This window comes from Mobula hypostoma, chromosome 11 (assembly GCF_963921235.1).
Source record: "Mobula hypostoma chromosome 11, sMobHyp1.1, whole genome shotgun sequence".
NCBI classification, from domain to species: domain Eukaryota; kingdom Metazoa; phylum Chordata; class Chondrichthyes; order Myliobatiformes; family Myliobatidae; genus Mobula; species Mobula hypostoma.
Genome location: NC_086107.1, coordinates 15355985 through 15376855, shown reverse-complemented (window position 1 = coordinate 15376855; position 20871 = coordinate 15355985).

Here is a 20871-nt window from a genome sequence, read left to right as displayed (position 1 = left end):
TACCTGAGACAGGTTAGCAAGAATCTTTCTGTAGTAGTCAAGTGGCTAATCAAAGCTTTTAATTACCTTGATCAGCGGTTGTCCATCGTACCCACCAATGACTTTTTATACCCGTGCGGAAGAAATTTTAAAGTGGGAAAGCCGTTGTGCTGGGGCAGTTCCACGCTCTCAACCTCAGAATTCTGGGTCCAGTGGTACGGGTAGTCACCACAACTGGGGTATTCCTACTCCTGTGCCTTGACATGCCCTTTGCCCTCCACGAAGCCTTGCAGAACCAGCCAATGGGTTTTCAGTTAGGTCTTGTGCTCCCAGTCACTATTCAAACTTATGTACCTTTTTATTCCTGGATAAAGAAACATAGATATGGATTCTGTGCATTTATTTATTGATTTATTTATTTACTTAGAGATGCAATGCTAGGTAGGCCCTTCTGGCTCATCAAATCATGCCACCTAGCAACCCACAGTCATTAGGCCTGGTGAGTCCATTCCCTTTTGATTGAATAATTCCTCTTTACAATGGTGCTTACATTGGTTTTGCCTGTTACAGTGGAAGAGCCGTTACAGGACAACGTAGAATGACCAATTAACTTACTAACTGAAACATTGCATTTCAGACCTTAACCCTGTTGTTCCTGTCACTTATCAGCAGTTCATGGGGCTGAAAAAAAAATTGTATCGACACCTGTAAATTTTTGCATCTGTGAATTAATTTATGTAAAAATTCCTTCTTGTATGTTGCCTTAATGTTCATTTTCACATAGAAAATCCACATTTGTAAGTCATCCGGATGTTGACAATTGTATTGCCCAGCTGACATTTCATTTTTATGGGTAACACGAGAGGGCACTGTTTTAAGGACTTTGAGGTAGGTACAGTGGAGATGTCAGGGGTAAGTTTTTTACGCAGAGAGTGGTGAGTACGTGGAATGGGCTGCCAGCAGCAGTGGTGGAGGCGGATACGATAGGGTCTTTTAAGAGACTCCTGGATAGGTACATGGAGCTGAGAAAAATAGAGGGCTATGGGTAACCTGAGGTAATCTCTAATGTAAATACATGTTCGGCACAGGTTGTGGGCCAAAGGGCCTGTATGGTGCTGTAGGTTTTCTATGTTTCTATGTAACTGGTACGTCTTTGGATTGTGGGAGGAAACCAGAGCGGCTGGAGGAAATCCACGTGCACACACGACCAACATACAAGCTTTCTTGCAGAGGACACCAGAGTTGAACTCAGAACTCTGACGTCCCGAGCTGCCATAGCGTTGTGATAACCATTACGCTACCTTGGCACCAGTATTCCAGTCCTGATCAAAACTATTGTTGATATTGATCTGGATTTTGATCAGGAGGGGTAATCCGAGCAACTCACAAGCCAGAAATGTGGCCATGGGTTGTAAATGTCAGATATTGGATTTCTACACAGAAAGTACTGGGAGCCTGGAAAGTACTGCTGGGGTTAGTGGCAGACCTGATTCAATAGGGCCATTTAAAAGACTCTTAGGTAGGCTCATGGAATGAAGGAAAATGGAGTGTTATGGGTTGTGTAGGAGGGAAGGTTGTCGGGTAGGATTATATAGGCTAGCATAACATGTGGGCTGAAGGGTTGGTATTGTGCTGGATTTTTCTATGATTATATACTTATTTATATTCATTGAGACACAGCACAGAATAGGCCCTTTCAGCCCTTCAAGCTGCGTCGCCCTGCAATCCCTAACTTAACCCTGGCCTAATTATGGGACAATTTACAATGACCGATTAACCTACCAATTGGTACGTCTTTGAACTGTGGGAGGAAACCAGAGCACCTGGAGGAAACCCACATGATCACAGGGAGAATGTATAAGTTCCTTACGGGCATTGGTGGGAATTGAACCCAGGTCGCCTGTACTGTAAAACGTTGTGCTAACCACTACTCTGCCATGTTCTTTAATCTAACTTTAAAGTGGAAGTCCCTCACTTTTGAAACCACATCCTCTGGATATGTAAAGAAAGTCCTACACTTCCATTAAAAGGTAAAAGTAATCTAATGACTAACAGGTACAAAGAGTCAATTGAATAGGTACAAAGAGTCAACTTTATTTGATTGAATTGACAGCAATAAACCACCTCCCTGCAAAATTCTGGTGGGAGAAAAGGTTTATCAAGATTGGCATGCCAACATTGAAATATAATTTATTGCTCTTTAAAGCTGAACTCTGCAAATCAGTGCAACCAAATAAGAAAGAGTGAAACTCGATTAACTAATGCACCTGCCAAACAGGAACACTGAACAACACAGACTATTCTTCTCCTGTTCAAAGAATTTTTTTTCTCTTTTGCACAAGTGACTTGTATGTCAAGAAAAAAAATAGTAGAGGCCATGAAACAATGCCACGCTAGGGGCCTTACACGAGAGGTCATTTGTATGGGGAATTAACATGAAAGGTTGGGTCATTGTTAAGGTTGAAGGTCAGGCCCGAAAGTCCTGTTAGATTCAAATATATATCTTCTTTTAGCTGAGGAAACTTTAGGACCTAAAACCATGAAAAATGGTTTATATGATATGGAGCAAAAAACATGAGAACACTTAGAAATTTCTACTGTATGTTAAAAAGTAAGTTTCTTCGGTTGAATTGTGGGTTTCTGTAACAAGCAAGGCCTATACATTTCTAGTCAGCTGAAACCATTGGGACATTTAATTTTGGTGAACAAATTGTGTATCTTTAGTGAAACAACACATATCCACTGATCGTCCACAACTTGGTTTATTATTTAACAGGCAAAACCAACCTCAGCACCATTGCAAAGAGAATTCTTCGATCAAAAGTGAATGGACTCGCAGGGCCTAATGACTGTATCCTGTCCCCTCAAATTCTTCTGTTCTTATTCAAGCAGGCTGTGTGATCAGAGGCCAGGAAGGGTGTGTTAAATTCCAAATTAGCATTTCCTCTGGCTTTTGTGTCTGAATGTGTACAATCTTGGCACTCTTTTTTTTGCCTTACTGAGGTCGATGGTGTTTTTATTAGAGTGGCTTTCATTTTATGGCTTTGTTTCCCTGGCAGACTTTGGGCCCAAGCAGGATCTCATTTCCGATTGCAATAGGCAGCTTACGGACCCAGGAATTTTGTGCTCCTCCCCCCCCCCACCAAACTTGCATTGCATTGGCATGGTTTAATTTTCAAGTTGCCGAAATGTCTTCGATACCAGTAGCTGGTGACTTGCCCAGGTTGATGTATGGCAAGGAGCGAATGCTCACTGCGCAATAAGTGTGTGTGCCTGACTGGACTTCCTGCATACTAAGGACTCTGTATTCTTTTGCTGATTACATTTTCATAGATCATAAACTAACGTTCCTTTTCTTTCCTTGCTTGTAAGACCACGCATAAAAATCTACGTTACTGAAAATGCATGGATGGGTAAAGTGTATATCCATTGCTCAAGGGTCAAGTACGGACTCCTTTTTTTAATAGTGCTCTTCCAGTGTCACCGGAGGCTGGGTCCAGGGTCAAGTTATGATCAAAATCTAAAGCATATCGCAGTGTGACCTCTCCCCACCCCCCAGTGCCCAGCACTCCACGACTCCCACTGTCACTCTGTTTCCAGGGTCCGGTAATTGCTCGCACAGACTCTCAGGCACATGGGGCATCACAAGTCACTCGAGCACTGCCTCGATTCTCTCAGCGTCCAACCTTCCCCCCCTCCTCTCCCACCACCCTCGCCTCCCTCCCCCCATCCCCTGCATTAAATACTGTGGATCACTTTTCGGCTAGCTACTGAGCTAAATCTAATCATGCTGTGTCACAGCTCTGTCAGGAGGGTCGCACTCTCTTTAGCCTTGAATAATTGCAAGAATGTTGGCACTTGTGTCTGGGCCATGAGAACCTGACCTAGAATGATATTTAATCTGCTACAGAGCTGGCTGTTGTAATACTGGAGCTGAGCAAGGCCTTAGGAACTGTGTGACACTTTAGCAGTGCTCGTTCGCTTCAAAATCCCTTTTTCTTTGCGCTGTTATTACACTATTGCATGTGAATGCTTTAATAAGATATATTGTTACTGGTATGTGTCAGCCTAAGTAACAATGTGAAAGAACAATCCTTTTATGTGCCTAAACCATGAACCACACCAATGATATTTGTGCTCACAAAACGTGCGCAGTTGAAATACGTTTCCCCCAAGCTTGGTTATTTTCACCCATGTTTTATGCAGGAAACCTTAATGCTTATCACTTTCTTAGAGAAAATCATTGTAGCTATTACAAGCAGCCAGAATTATCTTGGGTTGCCAAGAACACACGTAGCAATGCAGACTGAAAGTATTTATAGTGGATCATTGAAATCCTTCTGATGCCTTTGCCTCATTATGCCTTCTTTATGTCTAACACCATAGGGTAAAACAGGGTAGGTAGTTACTGATTAACCTCCTCCTCTCTCTGTATAGGAATACCACTGACTACCCTTCTTTCACACATGGCAGGCCTTATTTAGTAGACGCCTATCACACTTCCCATTTGCTTTCCAATTACATGGCTATTGTGGTTTAACAGTGATTGAAGTTTTCTTGATAATGTAAACTGGGTGTTTAAGTTCTCATCTGATGTTCGATCATCCAGCAGGGACTCACCGGTGCGGACCAGAGAGGTTGGGCGCATTTCTGTAAAAAAGACCTACATTAATGTGGCCCCCTTTGTGGCTTCAAGTTAAGTCAAGCCCGTCAGACCATAAAACATAAGAGCAGAATTAGCAAATGCAAGAGATTCTGTAGATGCTGGAAATCCAAAGCAACACACACAAAATGCTGGAGGAACTCAGCAGAGGTCAGGCAGCATCTATGGAAATGAATAAGCAGTTGACGTTTTGGCCCGAGACGCTTCTTCAGGTCTAGCAGAATTAAGCTGTTCAGCCCATTGAGTCTGCTCCACCATTTGATCATGGCTGATTTATTTTCCCTCTCGACCCCATTCTCCTGACTCCGCCCTGTAACCTTTGACACACTTACTAATCAAGAACCTATCAACTTCCGCTTCAAATATACCCAATGACTTGGCCTCCACAGCAATCTGTGGCAATGAATTGCACAGATTCACCACCCTCTAGCTAAAGGAATCCTTCCTCATCTCTGTTCTAAAGGAATATGCCTCTATTTTGCTACTCGGCCTTTCAATATTCAGTAGGTTTCAATCAGATCCCTCCTCCACGTCATTCTTCTAAAGTCCAGTTGATCTGTTTTGGATTCCATTAAGTCTGTTGCATCTTTATTATTATTATTAATAATAATAATAATATTATCATTCCTTTTCTTTCTTTTAGTATTTGCAGAGTTTGTCGTCTTTTGCACACTGGTTGCCCACCCTGTAGGTACGGTCTTTCGCCCGCAATAAAATGAATCTCAGGGTTGTATGTGGTGACATATATGTACTTTGCTAATAAATTTAATTTAAACTTTGAATCAGAATAAGGTTTAATATCACTGACATTTGTCATGAAATTTGTCGTTTTCTGGCAGCAGTGCATTGCAATACATGATTTTAAAAACTATAAATTATAATAAAGAAGTATATATTAAAAAGTAATTAAATAAGTACATGAAAATAGAAAAAAAATCAAAATAGTGAGGTGGTGTTCACGCGTTCGTTGTTCATTCAGAAATCTGATGGTGGAAGGGAAGAAGCTGTTCCTGAGATGTTGAGTGTGGGTCTTCAGGCTCTTGTACCTCCTCTTTGAGGGTAGTAATGAGAAGACACCATGTCCAGGGTGATAGGGGTCCTTAATGATGGATGCTGCCTTTTTGAGGCATCACCTTTCGAAGATGTCCTTGATGCTGTGGAGGCCGGTGCCCATGATGGAGCTGGCCGAACTGACAACTTCCTGTAGCTTTTCCCGATCCTGTGCAGTGGCCCCTCCATAGATGCAAACAGTTAGACTGCTCTCCGTCGTCATACTGAGTGCCGGGTAGTTGTTGCAACACCACTCAGCCAGCTGTTCTGTCTTGCTCCTGTACACCTCCTCAGCACCACCTGAGATTCTGTCAACAACACTTGTCTCATCAGTAAATTTATAGATGGTGTTTGACTGTGTCTAGCCACATAGTTGTGTCTGTAGAGCAGGGTTTCCCAACCTGGGGTCCACAAATCTCTTGCTTAATAGTATTGGTCCATGGCAATAGACGATAGGTGCAGGTGTAGGCCATTCGGCCCTTCAAGCCAGCACCACCATTCACTGTGATCATGGCTGATCATCCACAATCAGTACCCCGTTCCTGCCTTATCCCCATATCCCTTGACTCCGCTATCATTAAGAGCTCTACCTAACGCTTTCTTGAAAGCATCCAGAGAATTGGCCTCCACTGTCTTCTGAGGCAGAGCATTCCACAGAACCACAACTCTCCTGGTGAAAAAGTTTTTCCTCAACTCCATTCTAAATGGCCTACCCCTTATTCTCAAATTGTGGCCTCTGGTTCTGGATTCCCCCCAAAATTGGGAACATGTTTCCTGCTTCTAGAAAGGTTGAGGGTACCTGGAGAGTATAGCAGAGGGGTAAGTACATATCCTTGAGATGTGCCAGTGTTGATTGTCCCATCCACATTGACTGTGGTCTCCTGGTGAGGAAGTCAAGGACCCAGTTATAGAGGGAGGTACGGAGGGCGAGGTTTTGGTGCTTTTTGGTTAGAGCTGATTCAATATAATTGTGTTGATTGAACTGATTAGATATAATTGTGTTGAACGCTGAGGTGTAATCAATAAACAGAGTCCGACGTAGGTATTGTTATTGTTCCAGGTGAGCCAAGGCCGAATGGAGAGCCGGTGAGATTGCATCTGCTGCAGAGCTATTGTGTCGATGGGCAAATTTCAGTGGGTCCAGGTCATTGCTTGGGCAGGAATACAATGCAAAGTCATAAAGATACAAAATCAATACTGTAAATAGTGCAACTGAAAAGCAATAATAAGGTAGCGTATGTGGGTTCATGGACCATTCAGAAATCACGATCAGAATCAGGTTTAATATCACTGGCAAGTGCTGTGAAATTTGTTAACTTTGTGGCAGCAGTACAATGAAATATGTGATAATATAGAAAAAAACTGTGAATTACAGTAAGCACATATATATATTAAGGAGTAGTGCAAAAACAGAAATTAAAAGGTAGTGAGGTTTTTAATTAAGTTAAATTAAACATAGAGCTAAAAACAGAAATAATTTTTAAAAGTGAGGTAGTGTTCATGGGTTCAATGTCCATTCAGAAATTGCTGACAGAGGGGAGGAAGCTGATCCTGAATTACTGAGTTTGTGCCCTCCTGATGGTGCCATTGAGAAGAGGGCATGTTCTGTGTGGTGATGGGGTCCTTAAAAGTTGGATGCCGCCTTCCTGAGGCTCCGCTCCTTGGAGATGCCTTGGATACCATGGAGGCTAGTACCCATGATCGAGCTAATTTTACAACTCTCTACGGCTTACTTCAGTCCTGCGCAGTAGCCTCCCTGCCCCCCACCGCACACCAGGCAGAGATACATCCAGTTTAGAATGCTCTTCACGATACATCTGTAGAGATTGGTGTAAAACTGTAGAAATCTGTAGAAATTCAGTGAGCAGAAGGGAAGAACCTTTGCTAAATTCTTGAGTGCGGCTCTTTGGGTTCCTGTATAATGAAAAACTTGCGCGCGCAGCTCTCCGGTCAAAATGATATCGTATCCGTTAAATAGGGGCTGTGGGCAATTCTGATTTGATGGAGACAGACGTGAAAGCACAGAGGAACATCTGGAGAAATTTCTGAAACGCCGGTCCGCTGCCGCTGTTACTGGGCGATCGAGAATCTTCCGGAGGGAAGGCCCCAAAATCCCTGGCTTTGCCTCCTGCTGGCGACCGAGACTGAGGTCGAATCGTTTGGATAGAGATGGTGCTCAGTACTCGGTGTCGGAGGGCTGATCGGAGGCTCAAAGTTTTCGGACGACTCAGAGTCGGACTGTGGTCGGGCATGGCAGGGAGAGTTTTCTTCCTTCTCCCGTCTGCGTGAGATGTGGGACATTCGAGAGACTTTGAACTTTTTTACTGTGCCATGGCCTGTTCTTCATCAAGTTATGGTATTGTTGCACTGTTGTAACTATATGTTGTAATTATGTGGTTTTGTTAGTTTTTTCAGTCTTGGTTTGCCTGTGTTCTGTGATATCACACCAGAGGAATATTGTATCATTTCTTAATGCATGCATTACTAAATGACAATAAAAGAGCACTGTGTGTCCTCATAATCTAATCTAATCATGGGCAAGTACAGACAACACACAGAATATAAATTAATCATAAATTATACAAAACAGTGGAGAGAGAGAAAAGACTCATACTATCCCGATATGTTTCTCAGCCAGTCGCTAAGTCATTATTATAATGTAACAAGATATGTACGGCAAACTTGCTAGCAACATCGAGGTGAGAACCACATTGTCTGAATTAGTAACACTGCTTGCGATATAAGTACTGGCCAGAATTCCAGGGAAACTCTAAGGGAACTTCTTCAAGTAATCCTGATTGATGATTCCATCTGCCTGAGGAGAAGAATGTAACTCTGCGGTCTCATTTCGAATACAGTTAAGGTTCGACCCTCACCTACAAGCCTATGGTATAATGTATCTCCAGAAGCTGGCTTCAAGTACAGTAGGTCACCTGCTGTAGGTAATATAAAGTGTACTAATTAATTACAACTGTCTGTGGATGAAATTCCTGGCGAGTGCTTCTTCAATGTTATGTTGGATGTCAGCCTGGCTGTGATGATTGTACGTTCTAAGTATCAATTGTTTGGCGACAATAAAGTATAAAGTATGAAGTATAAAGTACTCATGTCTTCAGTGTGAGATTCAAACCCACAATACCTACACTGGATGACAAATTTTTTAGAAAATGGTGCTTGATCAGAAACGTTTTTTGTTTGTGATGGACCGCTTGAAGCTGAATATAAGTTTATTTTCAGACCACTTGTATCACACAGGAATTTGGAGAAACAAAAAATTAACTTTTATTGAATATAACGCGTGTAGGCGCATAATGGTGATGATGCTCTGCAATATTTCAACGATCCAAAAATGTTTTGTTGATGACTTTCATTGGTACTACATGTCTGAGGCTTCTTGATTAAGTATTTAACAATAATCAGCCAGCATTGATGGATTCCAGTTGCCCCGATACCATTTCTCCATGACCACATTGTCCTGATGAAACCCTTCACAACGCTCATCACTGACAGCCCCAAGATTTGCAAAGGTGAAGTCTAAATGGGAATGCAGAGAATGAATCTTTAGTGACATGTTGCACTTCATGGTTTTGTATGCTTAAAACAGGTTGTCAACCAGCTGCACGTAGTTTGGTGCTCTGTAACTGTCAAGAAAATTTTCAACAACATCTTTGAATGTCTTCCATGTGATTTTCTCCGGTCCCACTAAAAGTTCTTTGAATAGTCTGTCATTGATAACCTATCTGATTTGTGGACACAAAAAAATGCCTTCTTGAGACTCACTCAACATACAGGGTTCAGAATCTGTATCAGAATCAGTGTCAAGCATTATAGTGTCTTCCTCTACCTCCTCTAGACTCCATATCCTGATTTTCCAAAACCTGTCCCACCGTGCAGCATTCTCCCTACCTAAGCACGTCCAGGCATGCCGGAACAAGACAGAAAACTTTCCAGCTTACATTGTTGGCGACATTTTAATTGAGTTAAATTATGAATTGAAATAGCAAATATAGACAATTTTTTAAAAATGGTGTATGATAAGGAAATTTCATGGTGATTTTCATGATCAGCAGCCCAAAATCCTCTAGGTACACCCCAAAATATTCTGGAAGCAAAATCTTTGTCGTCAAGTGTAATCTGAGGCTAAAGTACAGAGAACAAAAACTTAAACATACTTCCTGTGTTCACCTTTCTCAGGCTTCCAGCAACCTGTCCACTACCCCCATGCGCATTTGGCAGCATGAGAAGCGGGGACCTGCAGCCCTGAATCTGCGTTTGCCTCGCTCTGGGGAACTCACCATGGAGGAATGGAGGCACAACCTTTGTTACAATAACCTAAGGAAACAGGAATTCAGGAGACAGCAAGGAGAAAGGATCAGGAAATTGGGTTCAGGAGCCTGATGGTTGTAGGTTAATAACTGTTCCTGAACCTGGTGACGTGGGACCTACGGCTTCTGTACCTTCTGTCCAATAGTAACAGTGAGAGGAGGCCATAGCCTGGATTTGGGGTCCTTGATGATGAATGCAGCTTTCATAGTGGCAGTGCCCCATGTGAATGTGCTCAGTGAAGACGAAGATTTTACCTGTGATTGGCTAGGACCACTTCCTGTAGCTTTTGCTGTTCCTGGACATTAGTGTGCGTTCAACTCATTTATAGTCTTGGAATTAATTGAGTCACAAAATAAATGTCTCAATGTATTTCATTGTTATAGGTGTTTCTAGTGTTTTCATTATTTTTAATTTAATTTTTAATTCTTTTTAGTAGCTAGTGAATGTCTATGAATGTCACTAACACCCAGACATTTGATGAGTTCAGACAGCTGGTTCGGCCCGAGGGCTTAACAGGCTGTCAAATCTCCAGGGGTCTCGCTGATCAGGAGCTAGCTTCAGGGATCTGGCTGGAGTCTGTTACAAAGATCACTGCTGGACAGGGGCAATCACATAGAACCCTCACCCGTCCAACAGATGTGACAAGTACAGACATGGGACTGATGGGTGTTGGTTGATCAGTTTTGACCTGCCCACCACCTCTTTCTGGTTTTCCACCTTCTTCCCTTTTTTCCATAGTCCACCATCTTCTCCTGTTAGATTACTTCATTTGCAACCCTATGCCTCTTGCCCCTTACATCACACAGTTTTTTACGTCATCCTCCTCTCCCCTACCTACCCACCTTCCCCCTCACCTGGTCTCAGCTTTTATTCCTCCTCCTTTCCCGCCCTCCACCCTCTTATTCTGGCTTCTGCCTCCATCCTTTCCAGTCCTGATGAATTGTCTTAGCTCGAAACATCAATTTTTACTACCCTCCATAAATGCTGCCTGACCTGATTAGATTCTCCACCATTTTGTGTGTATTACTGAGGGGAGAGGCCGGTCAGAATCTTGCTGTCATCGAAAGAACAGTAAAGATTAAAGATTTATTTCTCACATGTACATTGAAACATTGAAACATATAGTGAAATGCGCCCATTTTGTGTCAACACCCAATACAGTCCGAGGATTGTGCTAGCTTGCAAGTACACTGGATCTTTATTCCCTGAAGAGCAGGAGAATGAGGGGTGACCTCATGGAGGTTTATGAGGGGCATGGACAAGGTGGGCAGTTATAGTCTTTTCCTTAGGGTTGAGCAGTCCAAAACTAGAGAGTACAGGCACAAGATATGAGGGGAGAGATTTAAAAGAGACCTGAGAGGTAACTTCTTTACATCAAAGGAGCTGATTGCTTGGAATGAGATGCCAGAGGAAGTTGTCGAGCAGGGTACAGATGCAACATTTAAAAGGGCATTTGGATAGATACATAGAGGGTAGGGGCTTGGAGAGTTACGCACCAAACGTGAGCAATAGGAACTAGAAGAGAAGAAGCTGCAGTTGGCATGGACAATTAGGCTGAAGGGCCATTTTGCTTGCTGTAACATGCTGTGACTCATTGATTCTATGCCTATCATTCTAAATTTCAAACAGGATGAGTCAGAATCCTCAAAGACTTATCACTGTAAAGGCTCAGGCGATTCTATCTATTTGGAATCAACATTTTAAAAAATCAATAAAGATTTGAAGATTAGTTTTATTTATCACATGTGCGTTGAAACATACTGTGAAGTGCACTGTTTGCATCAAATTAAATCTGCAAAATATCGAATATCAACTAAAGGAATTATTTCAGGGAAAGTCATCTCCATGCAGGAAATCTTTCCATTAGAAAATATTAGCTTAAGGATGAGTCAGGGGACATTAAGTTTATAAGCATTATTGAGACACAGAACTTCAGAACTGAATTTTTACAAGTTTTCTGCCCAGTTACTGAAGCTAGTGTAGGACTGAAGCAAAAGTACTGAGTCGTTGGGTCAGCATTGACTGTCGAGATAAGAATCATTGTCAGTCATGTGAATATCCTCTATCTTGCTGCATACCACATCAGCATCTTAAGGGTCTGTATAACAAATTACTCCTTTTACATAATCAGCCAGAACCTGACAAACAAAGAACCTTCAGCAGCCATATGCTGTTTAATTGGAAGATAGGTAATCTTGAAAGGAGGAATCCTGGTGGTAACATGATTTGTGATGGGCTGACAAAATGAGATAGATGTGTTGGGGTTATCTGTGGTGTCTGCATTATTGAAGGTGAGCTGAGCCCATTGTATCAGGTTCTGTGGCCAACGTTCACACAGGAAGGAGGGAGGTTTGTTTGCCTTTTAACTCTTGGATTCTCAGATTGCCAGGGCACTGGGGGAGGAGGGGGAGATTCTCCCTGTCCTGTATGTTTTCTTTTTCTCACAGTCTGAACTGTGTTCCATTACCATTACGGAACATGCTCTCTGTCTGAATTCACTCCACAGGTAACCTAGAGCCTTTCCAATTTCCTGCAGATACGTTCTATAACCCGGACTCAGCCTCGTGTGCTTGCTGCCTTGAAGAGGTTGTCTTGACTGGAAACTTCTCCTCAGTTTGATGTCTGTAGTGCATTTATTTCTACATGGTTTAAAACACTCTTAATTCCTATCAGAAAAAAGCAGGACTAATGTAGTTCAGAACAGATGTAACTCAGTTTCTTGTATAAGCTGCTTTACACAATCACTTACTCAGAGCAAGAGTTCAAAGCAAAATTTGCTCCCAGACCTGCAGACACAGAGGTAATATATTTAATTAGTTGAATTAGTTTAATTAATTAAATAGTTGCCCTCTCATTTTGTCCTCCAATCCACTTCTTCCCATTTAACATTAATTTTCTGCAATGAATTTGCTGATTTATGGAGTGAAGCAGAATTGGCCACACAAGTCTTCCTGGATTTAATTTAGGGATATAGTACTGAACAGGCCCTTTTGTCCCACAGAGCCCATCAACCAATCGAGTTAATCCTAGCCCAATGACGGGTCAATTCACAAGGACCAATTAACCTACTAACCGGTGCGTCTTTGGACTGTGGGAGGAAACCTGAGCACCTGGAGGAAACTCACGCAGTAACGGGGAGGACGACAAACTCCTTAAGAAGGAGTTCACATACAAGAAGATCTTAAGAGGTTTTCTACGGTTAGTAAGTCATACATACTTTTAAAGAGAGTGGGAAAAGAACCTTGGAAATCTCTTGAATACATCTATTCCTCTTTGTACTTTTGTGTGCTATTCATGTATAAATGTAGCATCGAAGTGCCAGAAGAAAAGAACGTGGAAATTAGAAGTTCTGGCCATTGTGCTTGTGTCATAGAATCGTAGATCATTTCTGTACAGAGGAAGTGGCACTTCATCCCATCTAGTCCATGCCAAACCGTTACTCCGATCCCATCATCCTGCAACTGGATCATAACCTGCTCATCCATGTACTTACAACTTCTCTTAAATGTTACAATTGAACCTGCATCCACCACTTCACGGGCAGCTTGTTCCACACTCTCACCACCATCCACGTGAAGAAGTTTCCCTCAGCTCCCCCTTAATATTTCACCTTTCATCCTTAACATATAACCTCTAACTCTAGGCTCACCCAATTTCAGTGGAAAAAGCCTGCTTGCATTTACCCTGTCTATATCCCTCATAATTTTGTATTCCTCCTATCAACCCTCCCCTCATTCTTCCATGCTCCAGGGAATAATGGTCAACCTTTCCCTTTAACTCAGGTGCTCAAGTCCTGGCAACATTGTACATTTTCTCTCTACTCTTTTAGTCTTAATGATGTCTTTCCTGCGTCAGATGTTTTAAAGAGCTACCCAACTAGACTTACTCCTTTTTCTCTATCCAAACGACTGAGCCCGTATGTAGAGACACTAATGTGCATCCGCTAATTCTAGATCTCCTAAACACTAAAGATAGCTTCTTACCCTTTAATCTGTCACACCTTCCCAGAAATTTATCTGAAGTGTTTGCATAAGAGACCTCACTGTCCTGGTTTAGATCTGAAATCCAACCCCTCAGGCAACCTAATGTCCAACTCTTAAGCATTTCAGTCCATCAGAAACTTTCTAGGCCAGAGTTCCCTACCTGGAGTCCTATGACCTCTTGGTTATTGGTAGGGGTCCATGGCATAAAAAAAAGTTAGGGACCCCTGATCTAGACACAAGCAGAGCTTATACTAGGTCCTAACATATGACTTTCAAATTTATCTGCAGCTCTGTAATATTATTCAAAGGGGTACAAAGAGGGTATGTTTGAGAAAGCAATATTTTGCTAAAATTGGGCAGAATTTTTATACACAGATATTACAGGAAGAACTGAAAGATTGCATCATTTATAACACTTGGCTTGAAAATGATATTTCCCTGTGAAAAATTATCTCAATTAACAAAAAGAAGAAAAAGATATGCAAAGTGCTTAAAGCTCTTAATAGTCACAATGCAACTATTTTATCTGCTGAATTCAGTTCAACAATTATTTTGAATTTACTCAAAGAAAGCTTTGGTGTAAATGGACCCACAAATTGTGAGCTGATGGACAATTTGCTATTCAAATCAATCACAGATTAAGGATCAAAGCCCTCAAAATGCTCTTCAAAAGCTCCGGTAATTTCCAGTTTTGCTTAAGGTATTGCAGCTGGACATTTGCATTAGCTTTCATTATACAGTTTATTTGCAGAAGGAATTTTATCAGTATAACTGACTGAAATATATCATATGCACACCAGCTTCTGCTTCTAGCTACTTAAAAGAATGAGTGTGAATACAGAGATTCATATCAAAGTGATGTTAAATGGCAGCATGAAATTTTTGTTTCAATGTGGTGTGACAACATAGGGAATTTTGCACTTCAGATGTGAACTGGAGCCGTGGAGAAGTGGCCGCGTTTGCCCTGAGAAGGTGTCTGATAGTCATTTCTCTAAGAACATGTTACAGCACAGTACAGGAGCAGACTATTCAGACCACTATGAAATAGCTAAAATAGCTAATATCTTCTGTCTGCACAATGCCCATATCCTTCCACCTTCCTTACATTCATCCGCCTAGCTAAACATCCCTTAAAGTCCTTAATGTCTCTGCCTCCACCACTACCACAGTCAGCACATTCCAGCCACCCACTACTGTCTTTGTAAAAAAAACTTGCCCCTCACATTTCCTTTGAAGTCACCCCTCTTCTGAACCAGTTCTGGCCCCTTGGTTAGCCCTTATTTCTGATGTGCCATCATTAGTGACTCTCAAAGTGAAGAATCCTTTCCTTGAATGCTACTCTCTTTTGTTTTAAAATTCATTAAATTCAGTCCATCACCTGTATTCCTTGCACTTTAGTGTTAAATATTGTTTGATATTGTTCCTGCAAAACATGTGAAATGTTTGACTATATTAATGGCGCAGATTAAAAAGCGCCTTTTTATCGTTGAGCATTGCCCTTGGAGATACCTGGTTTAATGTATTCTAACAGGCTCACAGCATCAATCAGATTCAATCTACTTTGTAGCAACTATGGGGAGAATGTGCTGCTGCATATGAATCTCATTCCTTGAATTAAGTGAAAAACAACAGAACCTTGAAGCATACAATCTGGAACATGTTTTTCCACCCATGCTTGCTTGTGCTTTGACTAGGCCATACGGGTCAATGAACACACAGCCTTGAAAAATCACTTGTTTGAAATCTCACCCTTGCCTTAAAGGCATCCTCCTGGAAGCCTACTTCAGTGTAATTCTAGAACCAGGGAGTAGCCGTTCCCATTCCTACAGATACAGCAATTAGGACAATGAACCCTCAGAGGTCCACACGTGATTTACCAATTGGTACAGGCACCTGAATCAAGAAATAAATGTTTTATTTCTTTTACCAATGAACTATTGCTTTATGCTAATTCTACACTGAGAGCAATAAGAGCTTAATTATTGAAAAGGGAGATTTGCATTTATATAGGGCTTTTCAGAGGCTCGGGGTTGCACTGTGATTTGTAGCCAATCAGGTACTTTCACATGGTAATGTAGAAACCACAAGAGCCTCTCTAAACAAAGTAATAACCCTCATACAGTTTTGAATATTGGTCATTAGCCGAGATACCAGATATAATGCTTTTGCTCTTTTTGGTTATGTGCTGGACTCCTAAATTTACAGCTGAGAGGCACACAAGATACTAGTTTTAACACCTTATCTGAAGAGCAACAGCTCTGACATGGCACTGGGGGTTCAAGATAGATTTCTGATCTTTGTCTTTGGAGTGGAGGTAAAGGTAGGCTCAGAATTGAGACTTGTGTCCACTGACCCATGGGTGAAAATGTGGCTTTGTTTTAACCCGCCCCATGTTCTGAGCAATGCTGCTGACAAAAACAGTCAATTATTTGCAGAATAGGTCTTTTAATCGTTGTGAAATGCCACAGAAAACACAAAATATCATTTCCAATCATTGTCCATTGACCTCAGAGAATATATATTGTCCCTATGTAAACTTTATTTATTTATTTATTGAGATACAGCGAGGTATAGGCCCTTCTGGCCCTTTGAGCCGTGCCACGCCACAACACCTAATTTAATCCTAGCCTAATCACAGGGCAATTTACGATAACCACCTTTAAATTATGGTACACAAAAAATACAATGCTGCAGATGTTGGAAATCTGAAATTAAAACAAAATGCTGGAAACACTCAGCAAGACAGGCAGCATCTGTAGAGAGAAAATGAGTGTTATGTTTCAGTTTTCAAAATATTTCCAAATATTTTCTCTTTTTAATTTGAAATTGAGTGTTAATTTCATTTTTCATATCTCAGATTCTGATGTTTCTTAAATTATTCATGAAATCCCCTGAAGCCAGCATAAGGAGGATGAGGGAGGGGAGGGAGTACAAGGTGATAGGTAAGAAGGGGACAAGGATGAAGTAAGAAGCTGGGAGGTGATAGGTGGAAGAGGTGAGGGACTGAAGAAGAAGGAATCTGATAGGGGAGGACATTGGACCGTGGGAGAAAGGGAAGGAGGAGGGGAACCAGAGGGAGGTGATAGATAGGTGAATAGAAGAGAAGAGATGAGAGGGTAACTAGAACAGGGAATGGAAAAAGAAAGAAGGGGAGAGGGACATTAATTACCTGAAGTTAGAGAAGTCGATGTCCATTGGATGTCAACACTGGAGGCTACCAAGACAAAATATGAGGTGCTGCTCCTCCAGCACAAGTTTGGCCTCGAGAGGAGGCCAGGGATGGATATGCTGGCGTGGGAATGGGAAGTCAAATTAAAATGGGTGGCTACTTGAAGATCCTGCCATTTGTGGCAGACTGAGCAAAAGCACTCAATAAAGCGGTCCCCCAATTTGTGTCAGGTGTCACCAATGTAGAGGAGGCGCACTGGAAGCATCAGGTACAACAGATGACCCTGACAGACTTGCAGATGGAGTGTCGTCTCAGTTGCAAGGACTATGTGTGGTCCTGAATAGTGCAGAGGGAGGAGGTGTAGGGGCAGGTGTAGCATTTGTCCCGCTCGCAGGGATGAATGCCAGAAGGGAGATCAGTGGGGAGGGATAAATGGACAAGGGAGTCAAATGAGTGAACTTGTTTTTAAAAGAAGCTGATGGTATCCCTGGATTATACTAATCCAGAATCACCTGGTAATATTAAGAGGAGTATAGACAAGACAGATAGTGAGGCTCTTTGCCTATAAATGAGACATCTAAAAGCGAGGACATAGGTTTAGGGTGAGTATTAAGAGGAATAGAGGGATTCTGAGAAAAATGTTTTCTGCCAGAAAGTGACTGCAATTTGGAATGTACTGCCTGGGAAGCTGGCTGAGACAAGACCACTAAACACAGGAGCAGAATTAGGCCATTCAGCCCATCAAGTCTGCTCCACAATTTCATCATGACTGATTTATTATTGCTTTCAACCCCATTCTCTTACCTTCTCCCGATAGCCTTTGATGCCCCTACTCAATCAAGACTCTATCAACCTTCGCTTTAAATATACCCAATGACTTGGCCTCCACAGATTCACTACCCTCTGGCTAAAGAAATTCCTCCTGATCTTGATTCTAATGGTATGTCATTTTATTCTGAGGTCGTGCCCTCAGGTCCTAGACTTCTCCACTACAGGAAACATTCTCTCCACCTTCACCCTGTCTCGGCCATTCAATATTCAACAGGTTTGAATGAGATCCCCTCCCACATTCTTCTAAACTCCAGTGAGTACAGGGCCAGAGCTATCAAATGCTCCTCATACTTAACCTTTTCATTCCCAGAATCATTCTCATGGAGCTTCTCTGTACCCTATCCAACACCAGCACATCCCTTCATAGACAAGGCGCCCAGAACTACTCACAGTATTCCAAGTGGGGCCTCACCAGAGCCTTATAAAGCCTCAGTATTATTTTCTTAATTTCAGAACACTTAAGAAGTATCTGGCTATGCACTTTAATCACCAAGACATAGAAGGTGATAGACTAAGTGGATGATAAATGGGATTGGAATAGAATAGTAATACCTTATTGTCGCCAAACAGTTGATACCAGAGCGTACAATCATCACAGTGATATTTGATTCTGCGCTTCGCGCTCCCTGGATTACAAATCGATAGTAAATATTAAAAATTTAAATTATAAATCATAAATAGAAAATAGAAAAGGGAAAGTAAGATAGTGCAAAAAAAACCGAGAGGCAGGTCCGGATATTTGGAGGGTACAGCCCAGAACCGGGTCAGGATCCATTCAGCAGTGTTATCACAGCTGGAAAGAAGCTATTCCCAAATCTGGCTGTACGAGTCTTCACCCCGAGGAAAGAGGGACGAAAAGTGTGTTGGCTGGGTGGGTCATGTTCTTGATTATCCTGGCAGCTCTGCTCCGACAGCATGCGGTGTAAAAACACAAAACGCTGGAGGAACTCAGCAGGTCAGGCAGCATCTAGGGAAAAGGTTAAACAGTTGGCATTTTGGGCCGAGACCATTCTTCAAGTCCTGAAGAAGGGTCTCAGCCCGAAACGTTGACTGTTTAGCCTTTCCACAGACGTTGTCTGACCTGCCGACTTCTTCTAGTATTTTGTGTGCATTGCTTTGGATTCCCAGCATCTGCAGTCTTGTGTTTAGAATCGTAATAGATAGTCAGCATTAATACTGAGGGCCAAAAGGCCTGCTGCAGTGCTGTATAACTCTCTATGATTCTAAAATAACCTCAGTATATCTTATTACTTTATAGACCATGGCATACCAAGTGGCATGTGGTTATTGAAACAATTACTAGTGAACGGTATAGCAGAACATTTCACAGAGACCTCACTTCACAATGATGCTAGTTTTGCACCAAGCCCAAATGCAAATTGTGGATAAAAATGTGCAAAGCTTTGAAAAGTGGACAATTTTGGGCCACATGTTACACTTGGATCCATATTTGGTATTGAGTGTTATATTTGGAGCAGGAATTCTATTCATTGAGCAAGAATGGGAAGTGGTTTGGTGTGTTGGAATTCTGTACTTGGACTAGGTATCTGTGTATTGAGATGACTTTTCATTCTTGGTTCTCAATATAGTTCAATACAGTGCTAGCATTTTGAAAGTGAAATCTTTTCTCACCATTTTTGTTGATTGTCTGTGACCAAGTCAAGACAAATTTGTTTTTGGTTCATTTTATAAATACCCCAGGACTAAGCTAGCAAACGATGGGCTGAAGCAGATGGTGGGCAGGGGGATTTGCTCCCCAAAGGAGGTGGAAGTTAATTGTGTTGCAGGGACTTCCTGGGCAATCAACACTCTAAAAAGGACTGAACTGTTAAAAAAATATTAGGTTTTGTCCTACAAATTAAAGTAGTCAATGTTGTGCACAATTGCAAACAAGCTCAGAATTTAATTTATTTATTGACATACAGTGCAGAGTAGGCCTTTCTGGTCCTTCAATTCGCGACACCCAGCAATACCCCAGGTTAATACTAGCCTAATCATGGAACAATTTACAATGACCAGTTAACCTACCAACAGGTAGGTATTTCGAATGTGAGAAGAAACTGGAGCACCTGGAGGAAAGCCACGCGGTCATGGGGAGAACATACAAACTCCTTCAGTATGCTGGATGAACTCAGCAGGTTGGACAGCATCAGTTAGAAACCATGAGTCGACGTTTCGGGCCGGAACTCTTCGTCAGGACTGAAGAATGAAAGATGGGGAAGGATTTGAAGAATGCTTGTAGCTTCAGTTGATAGACCAATAATTTGAAAGACAAAGGGGTGGGGGAGGGGAAACATTGACGTGATAGCCCTTGAAAACAATGGGTAGCAGAAGGAGGAGGCGGAAGCATGAGGGAGCTGGGGGAGAGGGGAGAGTGAAACAGGGATAGAGGAAGGAAGGGGGAAGTTGGAGAATTACCGGAAGTTGGAGAATTCTATGTTCATACCAAGGGGCTGGAGACTACCTAGACGGTATATAAGGTGTTGCTCCTCCAACCTGAATTTAGCCTCATCATGGCAGTAGAGGAGGCCATGTATGGACATATCTGAATGGGAATGGGAAGCAGAGTTGAAGTGGGTGGCTACCGGGAGATCCTGTCTGTTGTGGCAGACGAGTGGAGGTGCTCCACGAAGCGGTCCCCCAATCTGCGTCGGGTTTCACCGATGTAGAGGAGGCCGCACCGGGAGCACCGGATGCAACAGATGACCCCAACAGACTCACAAGTGAAGTGTTGTCTCACCTGGAAGGACTATTTGGGGCCCTGAATGGTTGCAAGAGATGAGGTGTAGGGACAGGTGTAGCACTTACGCTTACAGGGATAAGTGCCGGGTGGGAGATCAGTGGGGATGGACGTGCGGATAAGGGAGTCA